At 37.3% G+C, this 21,812-nt stretch overlaps 1 protein-coding gene across 2 annotated transcripts in view; it reads left to right on the top strand.

The window, feature by feature from the left end:
* Arhgap6 (Rho GTPase activating protein 6) overlaps nucleotides 1-21,812 on the top strand; it is a 434,012-nt gene that overhangs the window by 207,662 nt on the left and 204,538 nt on the right. The window lies entirely within an intron of this gene.

The following is a 21,812-nucleotide window of genomic DNA, read 5'->3' as shown; positions in this document are numbered from 1 at the left end:
AACATGAGCGTAGGGTAGGAAAAGGGCAGGGACTATTACTGAGTACCAATGATGTTATTATAATAATAAAAATATTCTGCAACTGCATTGTGGTGACAGCTGCACAAGTAGTTCCATTTACAAGTGAAGTTTACAGTATTAAAGTTATGTCAGCTGGGTGGCAGTGGCTCATGCCTGTAATCCTGGCTACTTGGGAGGCTGAGATCTGAGGATTGCAGTTCAAAGCCGGCCCCAGGCAGGAAAGTCTGTGAGACTTAAATCTTAATTGAACCACCAGAAAACTGGAAGTGGCGCTGTGGCTCAAGTGGTAGAGTGCTCGCCTTGAGCTGAAGACCTCAGGGACAGCGCCCAGGCCCATAGTTCAATTCCCAAGACTGATAAAATAAAATAAAAAAGGGGGCTGGGAAAGTGGCTCAGTGGTAGAGTGCTTGCCTTGTATGCACGAGGCCCTGGGTTCGATTCCTCAGCACCATATAAAGCAGAAAAAGTCAGAAGTGGTGCCATGGCTCAAGTGGTAGAGCACTAGCCTTGAGCTGAAAAGCTGAGGGACAGAGCCCAGGCCCAGAGTTCAGGCCCCACAACTGACAAAAAATTAAATTATGTCAATAAATTTGTTTTACAGTATGTATCAAAAGTATATAGTTCCTTATTACAAGGGAAAGATTGAAATCAATCTTATGCAAGCAAATACTTGGTGACAGTTTGTTCTTTACTTTTTGAGACCTTTGGCTTGGGAAAATACAAATGTGATAAATGAAGGCCAACATCGTTCTTTACTCATTCTGCAGGATTCGCAATGATCTGACCAAACGTTCATCTGTGTTTCGCACAGAACCTGCACTTAAAACCAAATGCAAAAAGACATCTGAGCAACCATAAAGACCAGCTATAAGATATGATGAAAAGGTTTGAGAACTTACTTCTTGTTGTGCCTTCACAATTTGGTAAATTCTCTAAGAAACACATAACTGGATAGATACAGAGAGAGAGAGAGAGAGATAAAGATATATAAAATGAGCAAAATTATAATGATATACAGTTACTCTTATAGGAATATATGTATTTATATATGTATAAATATATATACATTGATATGTTGGATATACATATAGTACATCTGTGTATATATATTTGCATACATAAATATATATATATATATATATACATGTGTGTGTTGTGAGCGTGTATATGTGTGTGTGTGTATTATCTGCCAGTGATACAGACCAATACTCCATTCCACATAATGACATCACAGCAATAGGACCTGTGTCTTCATTGTAAAACATTGATATTTACTTGGGGTTTCTGAATTCATCCTTTCTGTTTAAAGAGGGTCTACTGAATACAGTTCATCTATTTTTTTTTTGTTTCCTTTTGCTTTTCTTTTTACCACAGTGGTTGTGCCTCGTTTTAACTTTGACTTCTTTTTTTCTTTCTATTTCCCAATCTTCATTTATCATTCTCTTGTCCATGGTTGAGATGACTCAGATTTGCTGTTCTACTCATAGTAGTGTCATAGCGACTAGTAAGACTGGCTTTTGATGATTACAAATGTGTTAATTAACTTGTAGACATACATGCTCAATGGTCTGCTGTGGACACACAGCGTTATGTAGAGACACTTTTCTTTGTCAGTCCAGGGGTATTGCATCATTAATTTAACAGCTCTAGTGAGATATAACTCATATATGGTACAGTTCACCCATTTAGTAGACAATTCAGTGGCTTTAAACATTTCACAGTTTATAAATCTATCACCATTAGCTAATTTTAAAACGTTTTACTCCCCCACAAAGAAACCACATGACATTAGCTATTCTCCATTTACCTCTACTACTACCAACATGCCCAGCCACTGAAAATTGCCAAGTTCCTATAGTCCCTGCATTCACCTAAGGGGAAATTCCATATGTATAGACTTAGATATGTGGTTCTTTGCTAATGCCTCTTTGCACTTAAGATGTTTTCAAGATTCACACTGGACTTCATCTTCTTTTGTGTATGTTGGTACTGGAGCTTGAATTCATGCCCTTACACTTTCTATAGGCCTTTTTCACTCACAGCTATCATACTTTATCACTTGGGCCATGTCTGTACTTCTGACTCTTTGCTAGTTGATTGGACACAAGAGCCTCTTAGATTTGTCTGCTTCTGCATCCTCAAATCTCAGTCTCCTGAGCAGCTAGGTTCCTCACTCGCCTTCATCTCTTTTTGTTTTTGTGGCATTCTAATGTTTGAATTCAAGGCCTAGCCACTGTCCCTGAGCTAATTTGCTCAAAGCTATAGCTCTACAACTTGATACACAGCCCCATTTGTAGCTTTGTTTGTGGTTCATTGGAGATAAGAATCTCATGGACTTTCCTGTCCATGCTGGCTTCACACCACTATCCTTGGATCTCAGGCTCCTCAGTAGCTAGGATTAGCTGCCACCAACATCTACCTCATGACTTCACCTTCTTTTATGGCCAAATAATCCTTCATTGTATGGATTGGCATATTGCATTCATCCATCCAATGGATGAAGGACACATTTGGATTACTTTCCACTTTTCTGCTATTATGAACAATGCTTCTATGGACATGCATGCATATTTTGTATAGCTGTATATTTTCATTTCTCATCAATATATTCCTGTTTGGGATCATTATGGTAACTCTGTGTTTACCCAGCTGAGTAGCTGCTGGACTATTTTCCACAATAATTACCTCATTTTATATTTACATAATAGTGTATGAGTTCTCGTTGCTCCATATTCTCAACAACACTTGATAATTATTTGTTTTTTTTTATTCTAACCATCCTAATGGTTGTGAATGGTTATCTCATTTGGGTTATAATTTTTAGTTCAAGCAAAAGTCATTTCAGAAGGAGATAATTTGCTTTACAACACTATTTTCTGCAGTGCTCTTTTGAAAATTGTAAAACCAACCATGTATTTTCAAATGGGATCCTTTTCATTAAAAATAGGTCACCGCTGTCTGTACATACTCCAGCAGTATCTATTACACAAAGTAAAGAACATGCTCTCCTTGTCTCTGTGCCTGGGAACCTGGGGCCCCTGAATGTGGATTCCCAGCTCTCTGCTCAGTCTCACCTGGAGAAAGTGGCAAGGGTACTCCTCAATCTTCAAAGCTACCACCCAGGAACTTGGCAAGAGGAAGGTGGCTCGAAGAGGTCAGAGAAGATGTGCTCATAGGCACTGGTTTGTGTTTCTGAGTGAACACTTGGCATAGGCAGCCACTGAATTATGATATACAATCCTTGAGATCAACCCTGCTCCCTTCCCCATGGACCATGGAACCAGATCCACCTTGCTATAGTAGAATGGTGATACATACCTTGGTCCAGGCTGACAGACCTTTAGGTGGATGAAGACAAAAGAAAGGCACTCTAGAAACAAGGAATACTGTGTATCAAGACCTGAAGAACCTAAAGGCAGAGCAGCTTGAAACAACTAAGTAAAGACAATCACAATCAGCCAGGGAGAGAGGGTGGCCGAAGAGGCCTTTGAGTGATGGCCAAGGGTTGGCAAGAAGAACAGCACAGTCTTGTAAACTGCAGTGTTCAGAGATAGATTGTGATCTGTGAGCAAGGGAAGCCACTAAAATATTAGGTGGTATGAAGGATGGAGTATATGTATGTGTGTGTGTGAGAAAGAGAGACAGAGACAGAGTTGTTGATTTCCTCATCACCAAAAATGTAATAAAATGGTAGGAGCTTCTTTATTTCCAGGATAACTATAGCATCTCTTAATGCTGAATGTCTTTTCGGCTATGGTGAGAAGAATTGATGGATTCTTACCATAATATTCAGCTACTTTAAGCTATTGTTTTTCTGTTCAGGCTTCTGTTCTAGTCCCCACCATAAGGCGAATTTTCCTTCTCTCAGCTATCTTGCAACACTGAAGATCCTATTGGTTTAATTTGGGCAGCACTATTCCTGCTGAAGAAATACATCATGCCTCCTTATAGGACCTACACATGGCTGGTTGATAGATCACTCTCACCAGCCACCCTGCACCTATCAGACAGACATAGCTGCGGATTGTTCTGAGGAACCAGGATAGAATTTTATGCCTAAGTATTCACAACTGCGACTAACCACATCAGGATGTGACTGTGGGCATGGGAATGGCTTTGTTGCCTTTCTCTGTTACAAACAAGTCCCCTTGCAGAATTATGAAAAGGTTAACAGTTATCTTACCTAAGTTTACACAATTGTCCCCACATGGGTTATAACAATGCTTGTTACATAGCATGCATTGAAAACCTGGTTGCCACTATTATTATAAATCACTCCATTCAATCCCCTACCCCTACATACCCACATATACACACATTTGCATCGTTCTCTGCTTGATAAGGTTTTTCAACTTTGACTCAGAGACCAGTGATAATAATACATTTGGATCAATGGACAGATGACTTTCAGTTCTGTTTTCATCATTTTTAAAGTTACAGTGTTGAAGTCATGTGTTTTCTTTAGTTATTAATCTTACTTCTCCCTTCAGTGTTTTACTGAATTGCATTTCATCATGTTTTGGTTCAATGATTTATAGTCAGCTCACAATTTCCAGTCTCAAGATTAAAGCTACTCAAAAATTACTTAGGACATTCATTGTGCTAGCAGAACAAAAAACATTGAAGTGTATAATACCATATCTGTATACAATTCCTTCATTATTCAGTTGAATTCCATCACACATTTCTACCCTATTCATTTCCAAATGGTCAGTGAGCTCAAAAACATACATACCATTAGCCAATGAGGGCCTGTAAATGTGCTTGAAATCTATCTGTGAAGGAAATGTAATTCAAAACCACAGGAAATACCAGTTTATATTCAGTTGAATGGCAATAATCAAAAAGATAATAACAAGTGTCGGAGAGGATATGGAAAAATTAAAACCCTCATAAATTGCTGGTAGCAGTGAGCTTGGAAAACAGTCTGTCTGTTTCTTAAAACATTAAACACAGATTTATCATTTGAGCCATCAGTTCCACTCCTAAGTGTACACTCAAGAGAAATGAAATGTGCTCATGAATATGCATGCATTATTCATAGCAGTATAAAAGTCGAAATGCCCTAAGTATCCATTAAGTGAAAAATGGATTCACGTAAGGTAATCTGTCCCTTGCAGACCAACTTCTGTTTATCCATTCATGAATATTCCCCAACAGGAGAATGAGCTCCCGACATATTTTATAACATAACTTAGCACTGGAAATATTATTGTGCTAAGTGAATTTTTGTGTCAGCCAGTCATTTAGCATAATGTGACTTTTTGCTTGACCCCCAAAAGTCACATATTGTAGGATTCCTTTCATATGGAATATCCGAGATAGACAAATATATCAAGATAGAAAGTAAACGGGTAGTTCCCCAGGGCGGCCCAGGGTGGGATTGGTGTAGGAAAAAATAGGGAGTTACTGTTGATGTTTAGATATAGGATTTCTTTTCAAGGTGATCAAAATAGTTCTAAAATTGGTTGTAGTATTAGTTTCACAGCTCTATATAAATATATAGAACTGAACACCTTATATACCTAAATTGCATAGTATGTGAATTCTATCTCAGTAAAGTAGTTATGAATTTTTTAAAGCCACCCATGCTAGACTTTAGTGGTCTATTAACTGTAAGGTAATATTCTACTTAGACATATCTGCTTATAAAAAAGCTCCCTGTTTACCCATTTTACATGTTGTTTTGCCATATTATATATTTAAGAAAAATTTCAATTCATATATTACATATATATCCATATATATGTATGTTTATATATACATATATATGTATGAAATCCAGCTTATTTTATGTCATGGGGAACTGGAACAAAATTCTCAATGACTGTTTATATGAGTAAAGTCTAGCTCATTGATGGAGACTGAGATATAGTTTAATGCCCCAAACCCACACATCCCACACATTAATCAGGACCAGCAAGCTAGGAGCAACCACAAGTGCCAACTACAGGAAACTAGGATGCATTTCATATGGCCATTTGTAGGCAAATGTACCATAATCTTTTTAAGAGGCTAATAGTCACAGTGCAGTGATAGTTCATTTTATGTTGCTGCTGGCGGTGATGCTGCTGGCAGTGATGCTGGTGGTGGTGGCATGAACAGCAAGCAAGTTCAGTTAGAATGCTTTAGGTCAAATGTTCCTATGAACCTTGAAAAAGGAAGAAAGATCAGTATCTTTAAAAATGCGTTCTTGCATGCTCTCAATGATTCAAATTCTTTCCCTAGCCCAGGCCCAGTTTAGAATTTTTGCTGCCAGAAGAGGAGGAATGGGTCATGGAAATCCCTCCCAACTCCCCTCAGTACTGATTCGGTGTCCAACATTTACTCCATGTCTAGTTTATGTGCTTTCCAATCCTTATAACACTCAATTGGATTTGTGTCTTCCATTTTACAGATGAGGGACCTGAAGCTTGCAAAGTAAGCTTTGCCAATGTCATAAAGATAGGTGGAATTCAGCCCTGTTGGCCGATGCTGAATACAATATTCAGGCTTTCGTGTTAAGCTGTTTGTCATCCTCCCAAGGAGAAATGATCTCCTTCACTCTTTTACTATAACTTAAACACAATTGAGAAGGAAACACTGGTTATTTCACTAGAATTGGATTGCAGGTTTCTCATTTCTGTGTCAGCTTTGGCATTTATATATATTTTTAAAATATCTTTTTGAGTTTTCAGATTATCAGCCTGCAGGAATGACTAGTGATTTTTGAAAAAAGAAAAAGAAAATTCTGTTTAGAACTGAATGAAAATCCAGATGTGCTTGTATGTAGCAATATTGTACTTCCTAGGTCTATTTTCTAAAAGCAGAGAGCCATTCTAATCCTGTAGTGAAAGAACCATTCTTTCCTACTAGTGAAGTTTTATGAGAACTAGAAAATTTGGAGTAAGGAGTACAAAACAGAGAGCTAAAGACTGTGACGGGGCAGAGTGGCCACTTGGTAATGGATGTAAAAATCAGCAAATGGATAGAAATTTGACCGTAATGTTGACAGAGGAAAAAAGAGAAGTAGATGATGAAGTAGAATCAAGAAATCCTCTAACCTTTGCCAGCAGGCTTTCGTGTTTGTCTCATTATAACATTGTGTGCCATATTGAAAAGACATTTCAGTCATAATGGATTGCCAGTGTGGATGGCTGTAGACATAGTCACTTTATGTAGTAATACTGTGATGGACTCATTCATCTCTCTCTCTCCCTTTCACTCTCTCTTCCTCCCTCCTTTCCTCTCCCCTGCCCCCTTCTCTATGCCAGTTGTAGGACTTGAATTCAGGGCCTCATGCTCTTGCTTAGCTTTTTATCTCATGACTGACTGGTGCTCTACCACTTGAACCACACCTCCAGTTCCAGCTTTTTGATAGTGATAATTGGAGATATAAGTCACAGATTTGACTGTCTAGCCTGGCTTCAAACTGCAATCCTCAGATCTCAGCCTCCTGAGTAGCTAGAATTATAGGCATGAGCCTCCGTTGCCTGGCTCAAGTCTATTTGACCTGTGCTTTCATAGGTCTGGAAGACAAAGTGGTTCATGGTTTCAAAAGCTAGAGAAATAAAATGGGTAGAATATTAACCCTGACCTATCCAGGCAGGATGTATGCTTATCTAGAATGACTCATTCCCAGAGGAGCCAGAGTCTCTGAGGATTTATGTACTGGACCTTCCTTGAGTGCTATGACCTGCTCTTTTCTTTTTAATATTTTTTAGAGACATTTTTTTCCTTCCTGAGGTTACCCACAGCAGTATCATTTGACCACAGTTTCTTTGAGCACTAGATTGGAAAAAAATCTGTCACCACCCACAAGATGAGAGGTTTTGGAGTCACAAAACTTGAGAACTGAGAAGAAACTTCAGTTCATGTTAGACAATATTGTTTCTTTCTTTGAGTTCTACGTGCATGGAATCATTTTAGATAAATCAAACCAACACAAAACAAAAAGCTCATTTTATGTTTTAACTTAGATGTTGCAATAAAAAGACTGAGGAGATAGACTGAGTAAAATTCTCAAAGTTACTTTTGGACCTTATGGCTTGACTGGCTTATGTACAGTTGGAATTTAAAGCTTTGAAGCAAGGCTGAGCTTAATTATACACTGAGGGCTGTTTACTATTAGAATAGGTCATCAAGCCAAAGTTTGGGTTGATGTGCAATAGTAAAGTCCAGGACAGATTAACAACTGGACACATGCAGAGAGTGAATGGGCCTAGACAAAGTGATGAGAAACATTGAGAGAGCCACGCGTGAATCAGTCAGGTGGCTGGAGTGAATGGGGAGAGGTGATATGAGAAAGCAAATACTACCAGGAAAGCTTAGAATGGTAAAAGCTGTGTGTCTGTAGCTCATTTATATTCTCCTAGGCCAGGCTTTCCACCCTGCCTTACACAATCCTGGCCTTTCTCCCTCTGTGTAGCTTTTTGAACCATTACAGGATTTTCAACATTAGCACCTGATTATGAGCCAACTTCAATGTTAGACCCCCTTTCATCTCTCTTTTAACATGGTTTAAGCAGGCCTGCATAGGAATAAAATTTAGTGACATTACAAACTCTCCTCTTTTCAAGCCTCAGAAGAGTAGATTTGTTTACCTAGTAGGTTTTGCCAAGGAGGCAGTGAATGAAATTTCAGTTTGCAAATGCGTTTGAAGTGAACATTTTCAGTTAGGGAGCCAAGTTCAGTCAAGCAACACTTCTACATGGAAGTGCTGTCAAGCTCACCATCAATCAGGCCTGAGAGCAACTTTCAGCCTTCAGTCCAGTGTCGTCCGACAGAAATGTTATCCAAACCATGTATGTGACTTTAAGTTGAACCACGTTTAAATAAAAAATAAAAGGAAACGGTATTGTATTTTATCTTGACCTAATAGTTCAGAAGTATTAAAAATAAAAATAAAGTCTTGTACTTTACCTAATAGATCAGAACTATTATTTTATTTCAGTGTGCAAAAGTAGAAACGTTACTAATGAGACGCATTATGCACATGTTTCTTCTGTCACATCTTGGAAATCCAATATGTATATTGCACATATTCCACACATCAATTTTCATTAGCCACATTTCCAGCATTCAGTAGCCACATGAGGATACTGGGTGTTTTATTTGACACCAGGGTTTTAGAGAAGTGGACTAGAAACAGGTGACAAATTGTAGTCACTTTTCTACTGGGGAAGTTTTCGTAGCAATTAGCACAATCCATAGAACTCCCCTTTCCTATGTTCTAGCCCAAGACACCTATGGATTGCTTTTCTGTCTCCCATTGAAATAGGCTGTTGTATCTTTTTAGATGGCATGGGTGTGGGGCCATGTGTTCATATTGTATTGTGCAACTCAACTGCGCTTCTCTGTTGGCATTCTTGGCTTTCAGTTTCAACCCATTGGTCCTCCCACACTGAACAGCCAACACAAATTATTGTTTGCAATGATACCTGTTCCTTTAAGAAGATGAAGGCCCTAATAAGATTTGTACTTAGTACAAGGTGTTCAAGTAAAATTATCCACTTGTTTTGGTGATCTCCCCTCCCAGATTGCCTGGGTGTATCTTCATCTGGAATGATATAAATAGGAATTGCCCACCTCCTGAATATAGTGTGTAATAAAGGAGGTAGCTAAGCATCCTCCCACAGCCTGCCACAATTGACGCCCAATTATTCCCCAGAACACCTAAACCTTTATATAACAGGGCTCTGCGAAGAAAGGGAAAGGGCGCTGCAGGCAGAAGTGGAATGGATGTTTCAAACATCACCCCTCTGAATTTAGGTGGAAGCTTCTTTGTGCTTCTACTTGGGAGGCTTGTTACAAGGCTTGGTGTTGCAAAGACAGCCTCACGGAGCTGATGCTGTGAGAATCGGCCAGTTGTAGACCTTTGTATACAGGTGCAGGTAAAGATGAAACCATCCTTAAAGAGAGGTGAATCCTGCCTGGTGAAAACCACTTGGTTGCCATGCGCCATACTGCATGGGAAACAGAGAGCAAGCTTGCATTTTATTAACTAATCTGCTATGTAACGTTTTGCTGGAATGAGGCATGGGCTCAAAATGTACCTCACTGTTAGACTTTTTTTTTGTTTTGAGAATATTCAAAGAAGGTGGAAACAAAATGGATAAAAGCCTCTGTATATATCAGAATTGTTTTCATTTGTTCCTATTTACAAAATTGTTTAAAATAAGACAGACTTAAGATATGTATGCACAGTGTATTCTTATTCCCAAGATCTAGCAATCAAATGTTAAATTTCATGGCAATTTTCTACTTGGTGTTTGGGTTTCAAATCATCTATATTTATTGACTTCCAGTCAGTTCTTTGTGAGTTTTAGTATTGTCATCTCATAAACCTATCTCATAGGGTGAAGTCCAAATTAAGTAGACATAGTACATACAGTACTTGGGAAAAAGTGAAGCTTGACTAAATACTACTACTGAGTTTTGAAATTTGACATCTTATTAGATGTTATTCAAATATGTGTGTATGTAATATATATTTTCCCTATATACTATGTACATATTATATGTGTGTACTATCTAGTGTTTATATATATGTGCCATATATATAGTATGTATACATGGGATATAATGAAATAGAATCTACTGACCCTTTAGCCTCATTATTTGTATATGTACAAATGTGTGTTGAATATGTTTGTATTCAAGTGATCAAATATTTGCTGAGTTTAGATGCTATCAAAAAGCTTACTTTTTGGTTACAAAGAGTACATTATTATCAAGTTATGACTGCTCTAATATCATATCCATGTGAATGGCTGGGAGGTGATTGCTTTCTTCTTGCAGCTCTGAAGATATGATGGCTCTACTCCTGTGGTCCTCAACTGGAGATTCTTTTATCATTCTTCCCCATAGGGACATTGGGCAATGTCTGCAGACATTTTTGGTTGCTACAACTGAAGAGAGTAACTGGCATGTACTAAATGGAGGCCAGGGGAGGTGCTCCATAGCCTGTAATGCACAGGACACACGCTACAACAGAGACTTATCCAAGCTCAAACGTCTGTACTGTCAAGGTTGACATTATATACTTGCTCTTGGCAGTATGTGTTTTTCTGGGGTTTATAATATCTCCTTTCATTTGTAGTTTTGCCCATGCAATGAAGACTGTCTAGATAAGACTGTGTAGTGGTGAGCTGGCTAGACTTAAGCTGGGAGTGTTACAGTCTAGTCAGTACTTCCCTCTGAGGACTGTTACAGGAAACTTATTTATTGGGGAGGAAACTGGATTAGCCAATTTGGATGTCTTTCCAGGTTCAAGAATCCTGGGCTTTCTTCTCTTTCCTTTGCAGAGCTATGTTCAGTACGCTTTTCTCTCAAGCTCTGTGCCCATCATAACCAGCTCATTCTCAGATCCCACCATCAGAGCCAAGCAGGGTATTTTTGGAATGTTGATGAATGTGCTGAGAAAGTTATTTTAAAATAGCATTCTGCGATGTAACATCATGAACCAGTCTCCTGAATGGAGCTGATTCCAAATGGAGATAGGATATATCATGTTTGATAGTAAACTGTTGAAAACTTATTATGAGAAAAAGGAATAGGGATTTCCAATTCAATTCACGCAACTACAAGGTGCCAATAGCTATGTGCCTTTTTTTTTTTTTAATTCAAACCCTCAAAGAGAGTACTGCACAGTTACGGCATGAGCACCTGATCCACCAAAAGGTCAAGTTTGGATAATGTTAAACACTACAGAGTCTCATAGTCATACCAAAATATTTCTGGATAAAAATCAGATAGCTGCGATTTGTTTCAGAATACTTTGGTTGAGTGAAAATCCAAAAGTTGGTATTCTAAGGGGGAAACCAATAAATCCTATCATGGACACGAAGGCTGAGATAATTTGCAGAGGAGCTGTGAACTCTACCTGACACACCCAGTCAGCCATGTTTTTTTTAAAGCAGTGCATGATACAAGTCCATTTAAAAAACAACAACAACAGGGAGCTGGGAAGGTGGCTCAGTGGTAGAGTGCTTGCCTCCCATGCATGAGGCCCTGGGTTCGATTCCTCAGCACCACATAAGCAGAAAAAGCCAGAAGTGGCGCTGTGGCTCAAGTGGTAGAGCGCTAGCCTTGAGCTGAAGAGCTGAGGGACAGCGCCCAGGCCCAGAGTTAAGGCCCTACAACTGACAAAAAAAAAACAACAACAACAACAACACTATTTCAGTTCTGGGAAGGTGGCTTAGTGGTAAAGTGCTTACCTAGCATGTATGAAGCCCTGGGTTCGATTCCTTATTACCACATAAACAGATAAAAGCCAGAAGTGGTGCTGTGGCTCAAGTCCCAGAGTGATAGCCACTAGAGTGCTGGCCTTGAGCAAAAGAAGCTCAGGGAAAGTGCTCAGGCCCTGAGTTCAAGTCCCAGAACTGGCAAAAAAAAATCAAAAACATTTCCTACTTTATATAACTGGCAAAATGAACAGCCTCATTTTGTATTCTTATTGTCTGATTACCTTCTTTCCTTCTCACATCAAAATCCCATGCTTCTCTAAAGATCCAGCTCAATTCTTTTTCTTTCTTTCCGAAATTCTCTAGAAGTCTTCCAAATTTGGCAAATATTTCTCTTTCCACTGAATCTTTGAACCCCTTTGGTGTGTGGGGAAGATGTGTGTATATGTATGTATGTGTTAAATTAAGATATAATTCACATGGTTTAAATTTACCATTCGCAAGTGTACATTTCAGTGATTTTTAGCATATTTTTGCAGAGTTGTTTTCATCACCTCAAAACAGATCCATACTCATTAGCAGCCCCCTCCCATTTCCTTCAGCACTCCTGGCAATGCACTAATTACTTTCTGTCTCCATAGATTTGTCTTTCCCAGACAGTTCACATAAATAAAGTCATGCAAGATCTGGTTTCTTTCACATTCAAGGTTCATTCACATAGTATTGGTGCTGTGGTCTTTTAATGGCTAAATAACCCTCCATTCTATAGATACACAACATTTTGTTTATACACGCAGCAGTTAATAGAACTTTAGGGTTGTTTCTATGCAGGGTATTATGAGTAGTGTTGCTGTGAGCATTCATGTGTAAGTTTTTGCCTGAACATATATTTTTATTTCTCTTGAAATGAAATATCCCTAAGAATAGAGGCATACAGTAACCCCATGTTTAGCCTCTTTAGGGACTATTACATTGTTTTCCGAAATTGCTGTACAAGCCTATATTTGCACAAGGGGCATGCTGGAGTTCCAATTTGTCCATATTGTCTTTGACATTTTTATTTGCATATGTCTGTTGATGTTGCTATTGCCTTCAGGGTTAATTATCCCGTGTATATTAGTCCTATGTCCCAAATAAGACTGTAATTATCTGGGGAGAATAATCCATTTGGGGGTCTTTAGCCATTTTTTTCTTGATTACCTACATCATGATAGCAGGAACTATTAAGTGTAAGGACTGTGAATCTGACAAAGCTCCATTTAGTGGAAGAAAGTACATACAATCACAACAGCCCATTTCAGAGCGGCAGGTGCAGTGATGATGGCCTATTCAAGGTACAGCCCTGGCTTCCCAGAATTCATATTGATTTTCTCCCTCCCGCGATGTCATACTAACAAACACCACTCAAGTCCACTGTTTAATAAATTCTATTTTAGAGAAAGAACAGATCTCTATGTGTGTCTTCTGTTTAGTTCAAATTTGGAAGCTCTGGTTTTTTTCCCGTTTGGGCTTTTGTGTTTCAGTACCACTAAGCAAATATACTTAAAGAAATAAATGCTTTGGATGTACACTGTGAGCTATTTTGAAGCAGTGAATCATCAAGGATGCTAATCTGTTGATTTATAAGTATAAAAGCTGCTTGAGATGTTAAGCTAAGAAGAGAAGAGGCACTTTCTAAAATTTTAATTTCCCTGGACTCAAAAATAAATCATATATATGCTGTATCCATCCACAGTTAATCTGGTTCTATGTTTGTCTTTCTGCAACTCCCAGTCAGTATAAATGAGAAATTATGACATTTGGAATCTCTAAGCAATACCAAAAATAAAAGGAATCCATCTACAAACTCTACAAAGAAAAGCTTTCTTATAATCTTTGAAGGCATAATTGTATAAATATAATAATATGATCATTAAAATGTCTCATATTGTGTCTTTAACAATATGATGAAATTATTTTAACTCACTTCTTAATTTTCTAATATAAAAATATCAATGTTATTTGTTCCAAAGAAGATACACACAGGGATTTCTTGTATTTATAAAAAGAAATCATTGATCACCCAATGAATTCAAAGGAAAAGAATGGCATATTTTTTTGAATTTGTAAAGCATGTCAATTTTTAACAATGACAAAAATTCTTCTGTGATTTGAGTACAGAAAAGAAGTTTGTTTCATGTTAAAGAAAAATGAAGAAACAGAATGAGTTGGATGTTCATATGAGATATACCTGAGTGAAATTTTTACTGCTGCTGTGAACAATGAGGAACAATAAGATGCTCCCACAAATTTGAACTTTTTTATTAGCAACCACTTATACAGAACTTGCTATTTTTCAGGCAAGTGGGGTTAGAACTTCTTTTTGCAAATATCAACATCTTCAAACCATCACTTGTCTTCCAAGAACTATATCAGAATTTGGACCCATACCCCACAAAACTAACCAAATTGTGAGTCTCACATCAGTCTTAGATGTAGTAAGCACTGAGTACATACTTTTTGAAAAGTACGCAAATTGGACTACAGTTTTATCATGTAACAGCAAAAATAACATTGAAGAACAACAAAATACTTCCACAGCACATTAACTGTAGAGTAGGGAGTGAGTGCAGTAAAAGAAAGGGCAAACGTTCCAGATCATTCTCTGTTGCCTCTGGGTAAAAGGGCCTTTGAGGAGTAGTTTTGGAAATCTAGACATACTGGGTAAGTGAGGTAGCTGTCAGGGAAAGAACTTCCAAGTGATCCTGGGGTAGGGGTGGGGGACATTCCCAGAGCCCAAGGTTGAGAGATGGCTTGAATTTTGACATTGTTTCCAGTTTTCTTGAGATGAGTACTACCATTTGGGTTAGGGTTTCTCAACATAGTCTATGATGATTTAAAATGTTTACATTTTAACATCCCATTTACCCTCTTTTCTATGTTAGCAATATAAACCAATAGCGAAGTGTCACACTTTTCTTATAAGAAGCAAGAGTTCTGTCTCTCTGGTATGATGGTACTGCCACAGGGTGATGTATACATTAAACAATTATAGCAGATAAGAGGAAATACCTTTACTTGGTCATGCCCTATTTTTAAAAAACAAATATCACTATTTTTTTTTAAAAAACTCTATCACTGGCATAGTTTTCAGTTGTTCTTACAATTGATTGCTCTTTGAACATACAATCTTCAACTATGAAATCATTCAGACATAATTATTTTTGGAAGGAAAATGCCTGAGGAAATAGTTATGTCATCAGTTTTGGATTCTCCAAGTTGATTTTGCCACTGGAACTAATATCTTATTTTAGCACAGAGTAACAGTTACCTTCTCTCTTTGCTAACCTCTGGAACAAAATGTTTTATATGGGAATGGAACTGATTTTTTTTTATTTTTCGTCCTTAGCCTCAGGCTTGTGTTGTAGTTCCACTGCCTATAGTACTGGATGTTTCACCAGGAGTCAATAGCTGCCTTGCACTGGCTGGAGAACCAATGGTATACATTTCTTCTCAATTCCACGATCCATTTCCTACCTTGTTATCTTGAAATCTGGGAGTATTTGCACCATGGAAATTGACAAGCCGTCTAAATTGGGGCTTTCCACCATCAGAGAACCAATTGTTAAAACAGTTTATCAGCACTCTACTGCCTCATTTAGTCATTAGGGTTTTTTTTTCCAGCAAATATTTTCGAAAATTCGTTTTATCTTTCTCTTTGCAAACAGAGCCATGTACTGGAAAAAGTTACCCATTTTTGACCTTATTATAATAATTCACATGCCTAGGTCTGCTTTTTCATGTTTCTTACTCTTTTCTCTTATAAGCAGGCTTCTCCCCTCTGAAAGTTTTCATTCATTTCTCTTTAGTTGAATGTGACTGTGACTGCCCATAGCTCATGAAATACGATAAATCTGCTAAGTGGACATATACATGAAGATCAACTGAGAATCAGAGATCTCTTAGGGAATAAATCTCTTGAATTAAGTTCACAGCTTAGTCCAGACCTTTTGTAGCAACAGTCTGGTGGGAAAGGGAGCTTTATAGTCACTTGACCTAAGCAGATACACAGGAGCACATGGTCAGCAGGACAGTATGGCTAATGCTCTGTTGCCACCATCTTGAAATTCTTAATTCTTGTTGAGCCTGAGGTCCTGCTCGTACATTTTGCTTACAGCCTTCCTCCAAATTATGTCCCCATCCCTTATGGTTGTTCAGATGTCTTTAATTGGCTTTGATTTTACGAAGATGGATTTTTTAGAAGTCTGGTGTCTAAATCAGTGGGATGTTTCTATGTTAACCACAGATGGATGCTTGCTCACATCACAGTGAATCCTGAATAAGGAGTTAAGAAATGATATTTGCTCTCATTCATTGTATTTTGATTTTCAATTGGGGGAGGGGCTGGCTAAGAAGCAAAAGGTTGTACCATGGTATTAGTCATCTAGTCTTAAGTTTGACTGTAAGCGCTTGACTTCAGTTTTTTACTTGCCAGTAAATACTTTTGGGTTGTTTTAGTAATGCATACTAGCTTAAAATAACTTTATGGAAGTAGGAATTACACAGTATAAAATTCACCTGGTTTAAGGGTACAATTCAGGGGCTTTAAAAATACCTTAAGTAGTTGTACAAAGGAGTTTCAATTCAATACATTAGTTTATGAGTACCATGCATCCTCATCAATGCCATGTCTTTCATCACTCACCCCCATCTCTCTGAATCCCACCTAGCCCTTCAATTACCTGCTTCCATTTTCACGCATGAGCATCGAACATTAAGACTGCATTCTCCTACCCTTCGTCTCTCACCCTACCCATGAGACACTGCCCTCACGGACACTTCCAAGTTCCAAATTCTTGCTATTCATTTTGTTAGATTGTAAATTCCTTGTTCAGAGAAGTTACATAATTGGCATTCTCTACTGTGTATACCATGCTTTAGTTAATAAACTTGTGTATATATCCATATTAACCCTGTAGATGTCTTCATTTATAAATTAGACCTAACTTACCACATATGAGAGAAAATAGGCATTTCTTATTTCTCTGATCCTGACACTTCACTTAACATAGTTTTTCTGAGTCGATTCATTTCTTTGCAAAGGACATAATATCATTCTTCCTGATGGATGAATAAAATTACATGTTTATACATACATATACATATACACAAATATATATGTATATATATATATATATGTTTCCCCTGTTTTCCTTGAGTAGAGTCAAAGGTTCAAGTCTTGTATTAAGGTGTTTGATTCACCTTGAGTTGTGTTTTGTACATGAAAAAGGGTAAGAATTTAGTTTAGTTTTTATATATGTAGACAACTGGGTTGTTTTTCTGCACCTTTTGTAAAGGAAACTGTATTTCCTTCAATTTATAATTTCAGTGCCTTTTCAAAAAAATCTATTGGCTATAGGTACCTGGGATTATTCTGGGTTCTCTATTCTATTTCATTGGTCTACATTTCTTCCAGCGCTCTATGGTACTTACCAGTACCACGAGGATTTTGTTACTATAGCTTTGTAGTATAATTTGAAATCAGATATTGTTGTACCTCAAACATTGCTCACTTTTTTTGTTTCTCACTCATGGGGCTTGAATTCTGGGCCTGGGTGCTGTCCCTGAGCTCTTCTGCTCAAGGCAAGTGATCTACCACTTGAGCCACAGGGCCACTTTCAGTTTTCCTGGTGGTGGTTTATTGGAGATAAGAGTCTCATGGACTTTCCCAATCCTCCTATCTCAGCCTCCTGAGGTAGCTAGGATTACAGGCATGAGCCACCAATGCCTGGATCATTGTATTCATGATTTCTTTGGTCATTTGGAGTCTTTTGTGCTTCCATATGAGTTTTAGGATTGCCATTTCTATTTCTGTGAAAAATGTGATTTAATTTTGGTGATTTTTTTTGGCCTTTAGTAATATGGTTATTTCTACAATGTTAATTCCACTGATCTATGAACACTTTTCTGCTCTATGGACATAGGAAATCTTTCCACCTTCTAGTACCTTTGTTTATTTCCTTCAGTATTTATAGTTTTCAATATAGAAATCTTTCACACAGTTGTTTTATTTCCAGGTAGTGTATTTTAAGGCTATTGTGAATAGGGTTGCTTTTCTGATTTCTTACCAGGTTTATTGTTGTTGTATAGAAAGATACTGATTTTTCCTTGTTGATTTTTATGCTACTACTTTGTTGAATTAGTTATCATTTCTGAGAGTTCTTTGAAAGTGCAGTGTTTAAGCTCTTCTAGGCATAGGATTACATTATCTGCAGATGGATAATTTTACTTCTTCCTTTCTTTAAATTTTTTTATTATCTTTAAGTAGTTGTACAAAGAAGTTGACATTTAACAAAGCACTTTATGAATACAAATGTCTTCATCAATGTCACTCTTTTCAACATTCTCACCAATAGCTCTCCTACCCATGTCTTCCCTCAGTCTTCTTAATTTTGTGGGCTACACATTGGACTCTTGTCTGCATTTTGTATCACATTTATTTTACTTATTCATGGAATTATTTCAAGTTTCACTTTCTTTATTTCTCTTGTAATTTGGCACTTGAAAATTTAGCCTGATAGATGTAAAAAACTATTATCAAATCTCTTACATTTCTATTTTATAAGAATCAAAACTTCTAATTCTTTTACATAAGCAAGTAATTATTACTTTATAAATCATAAATAATGCAAATTGACTAATTTTTAAATTGTGTCTATTTTGATAATCAATGTAGATAACAGAAAAGGCCACCCTTAAAGATCACAAAAAGTTGAGAATAGAGTAGTGGCCGACACAAGAAAAAGTTAACTTTACTTTCTGAATGTCAAGTTCAAGTTAAAAACACATGCCTAATCTTAGGATTTGGTTCTCCAGTTTTTAAGAGAATGTTGAAAAAATAATGAAAGCAAGTTGAAAGATCTTAGAGTTTGGATCCAGAGGCCCTCTTCCACTCCTGTTTCTGTTACTTCGGTACTCTGTGGCATCATAAAAATTCCATTTCCCTGCCTTGAGAATAGATATAATCCTCCACAAGTTTTTCCTAGTCAGCATATACAATCATTGTTGTACAAGTAATCTATGAATAGAAATAGTACCCACAATACCAGCCAGTATATTTTTATTAAAATATTTGTTACTATGACACCATTTTGTATTTCTCTTCCTCAATGACCCTATATTGGTGCATAGTCAGGCTCTATTCATCTTTCAGTAGAGAGTGAAATGGTCAGGTTTTGTTGAGGTCATGAATTACTTACTGGTATTGATCAGCTAACTATTGATAAATACCTGTTGAAAAACCCAGGATTAAGAAATGAAAATGATAGGCAATATAGAGACTAGTAACATAGGAAGAGGCCTGAACGATCAGTAGAACACAGCCATGCAAAACTACACTGTAAGGATCTTCTTGAGAGAGAACAGCAAAGGCTAGAGCTGGATCACATTGCCTACTTTGAAAGAAAATCAAATTGAAGGTCAGTGTCTATTGGGCTGCTCTTCCAGAGGAGTAATCACACTTGCATTGTCCATATTGGAACTTGTAATTAGAAAAATCTTTGTCTTAGTTTCATGTATTGCAGAGTATTTTAATTATGTGTTAGATTAAGTTCACAATAATGTTTGTTTTTCTAGTTTTAATTTTATGATCATTAAGTAGTTGTACAAAAAGGTTACCACTCAAGCAATCTATTTGTAAATACATCTTGAAAAATAGCACCCTCTTGCATCAATTCCCCATCCCTCTCAACCCTTCCCTCACATTTCCTAGTTTCATAGGACATGCTTTGAACATTATGACTGTATTTGCTGTCCCTTTTTTCTCCTGTTAACCAAAGTTATGTGGACTGCATGACAGTGATATAAGACTGAGTAATTCCTAGCTGGGGAATGCTTCTTCATACTCACTATTTTACCTCTATGTCTGCATACTCCCTAACCCAAACTGGATGTTTTTTTCAATGATGGCTGCACATTAGAATCAGGAAGTTGATGACACAGCCCTTAGGGCCAACCCTATTGGCATCAGAAAAATGCAGAATTGCAGACAAATCTCACATCTATTGAATTAGAATCGCATTTTAGAGAGCTCCCAACGTAATTTACCACCACATTAAATTTGAGACATGCTGTGCAATGGTGTACCAAAGGTTAAGTTCACTCACAGAGATTTTGATGTATTTGGTCTGGGAAGAAACTTGGGCATTTTTTTAAGGCACCCAATCATCAACAGCCAAGTTTCTTGATCACTTGCTTGGTTGTTACCACTCACAAGTCCTCAGTCACATGCAACTACCAAGTATGTAGAAATGAGCTTCACCAATTATTCACATTGTCTGTTTTAGAACTCCCAGTCATATTTCAGTGTTTTATAGCTTCTAATAATAATCTTTATGATTTTTAAATCTCTCTCAAATAGTCTTCTAGTACTTATTTAACATTACTCATATCAGAAACTGAACATGAATGATTAGTTTCATTTCTTCTACTAGCTCTCACTTGCTCATATTTGGTGATTATATTACTTCTCACTGTCAGCTTGCATTATAATTTTAAAAAGCATCCTAATATCCTGCCTTTGGTTTGATTTCCATAAATTGAATAAAGCAGTTTGAAAGAAATTAGTGTAATTATATAACTTTAAAAGCCTTTATTTTTCCTACAAAGATATGATTGGGAGAGTTTGAAATATAATCTTCAACTTGGATATTTTATTTTAAGAATCATTCATTAAATACTAATGATACAGTATGCTCTTCAGAAATCTTCATTTGAGTTCTTTAAGAACTCAATTTTTCTGATATAAACTCAACTCGAATTAAATTTGAAATGCAGTTTTTACTTAAGCATATTGGCATGACAAAGTTCTGATCCTTTAAACCTTGATTTTGCATTGTGGTAAAGCCACAAGATAATTCTTTTGGTTGGTTGTGGGGCTTGAACTGGGCACTGTCCCTGAGCTCTTTTACTCAAGACTAGCACTTTACCACTTTGAGCCACAGCCCCACTTCCAGTTTATGAGCAGCTAATTGGAGATAAGGGTCTCACGGGGACTTTTCTGCCCAGGCTGGCTTTGAACCATACTCCTTAGATCTTAGCCTCCTGAGTTGCTAGGATTATAGGTGTGAGCCACCAGCAGCTGGCCACAAGATTATTTTATGTATTTTATTTGCTATGAGAAGCTTTATCATTTTTCTTTAATTCAGCATAGAAACTGCATGTTCAAACTTACTTTATTTGTGTTTCTGTTGAAAAACAAGGATATTCGTTATTATTTGCAGAAATGTTAACCATATTGTGTACAGCAGGGTTTCACAGTTGATGCACTGTTGACATTTTGAGCCAGATAATTCTTTGCTCTGAACAATAGCCTGTGTGTTACTGTAGGATGTTTGGGAGCTTCCTCAGACTCTACCTATTAAATGCTGATAAGAAGCACCCTCCTCCCAAATATAACAATAAAAAATGTCTGAGACATTGCTGAATGTTTCCTGAGGGAAAAAATTCTAGTTGAGAATCACTAGAGCAGAGAGAAAAACAGAGGAGGAATCTGTAACATTTTCATGATGTAAGTAAGACGTGATCTAAATGGCCACTGTTGCTGACTTTTATTTTGTAGCTGGACCAATTGTCAGTATGAAGAACACT

Source organism: Dipodomys spectabilis, unplaced genomic scaffold (genome assembly GCF_019054845.1).
Source record: "Dipodomys spectabilis isolate Male_0828 unplaced genomic scaffold, ASM1905484v1 ptg000061l, whole genome shotgun sequence".
NCBI classification, from domain to species: domain Eukaryota; kingdom Metazoa; phylum Chordata; class Mammalia; order Rodentia; family Heteromyidae; genus Dipodomys; species Dipodomys spectabilis.
The sequence above is the reverse complement of the archived record's forward strand: the minus strand, read 5'-3'. Positions and strand labels throughout refer to the sequence as shown.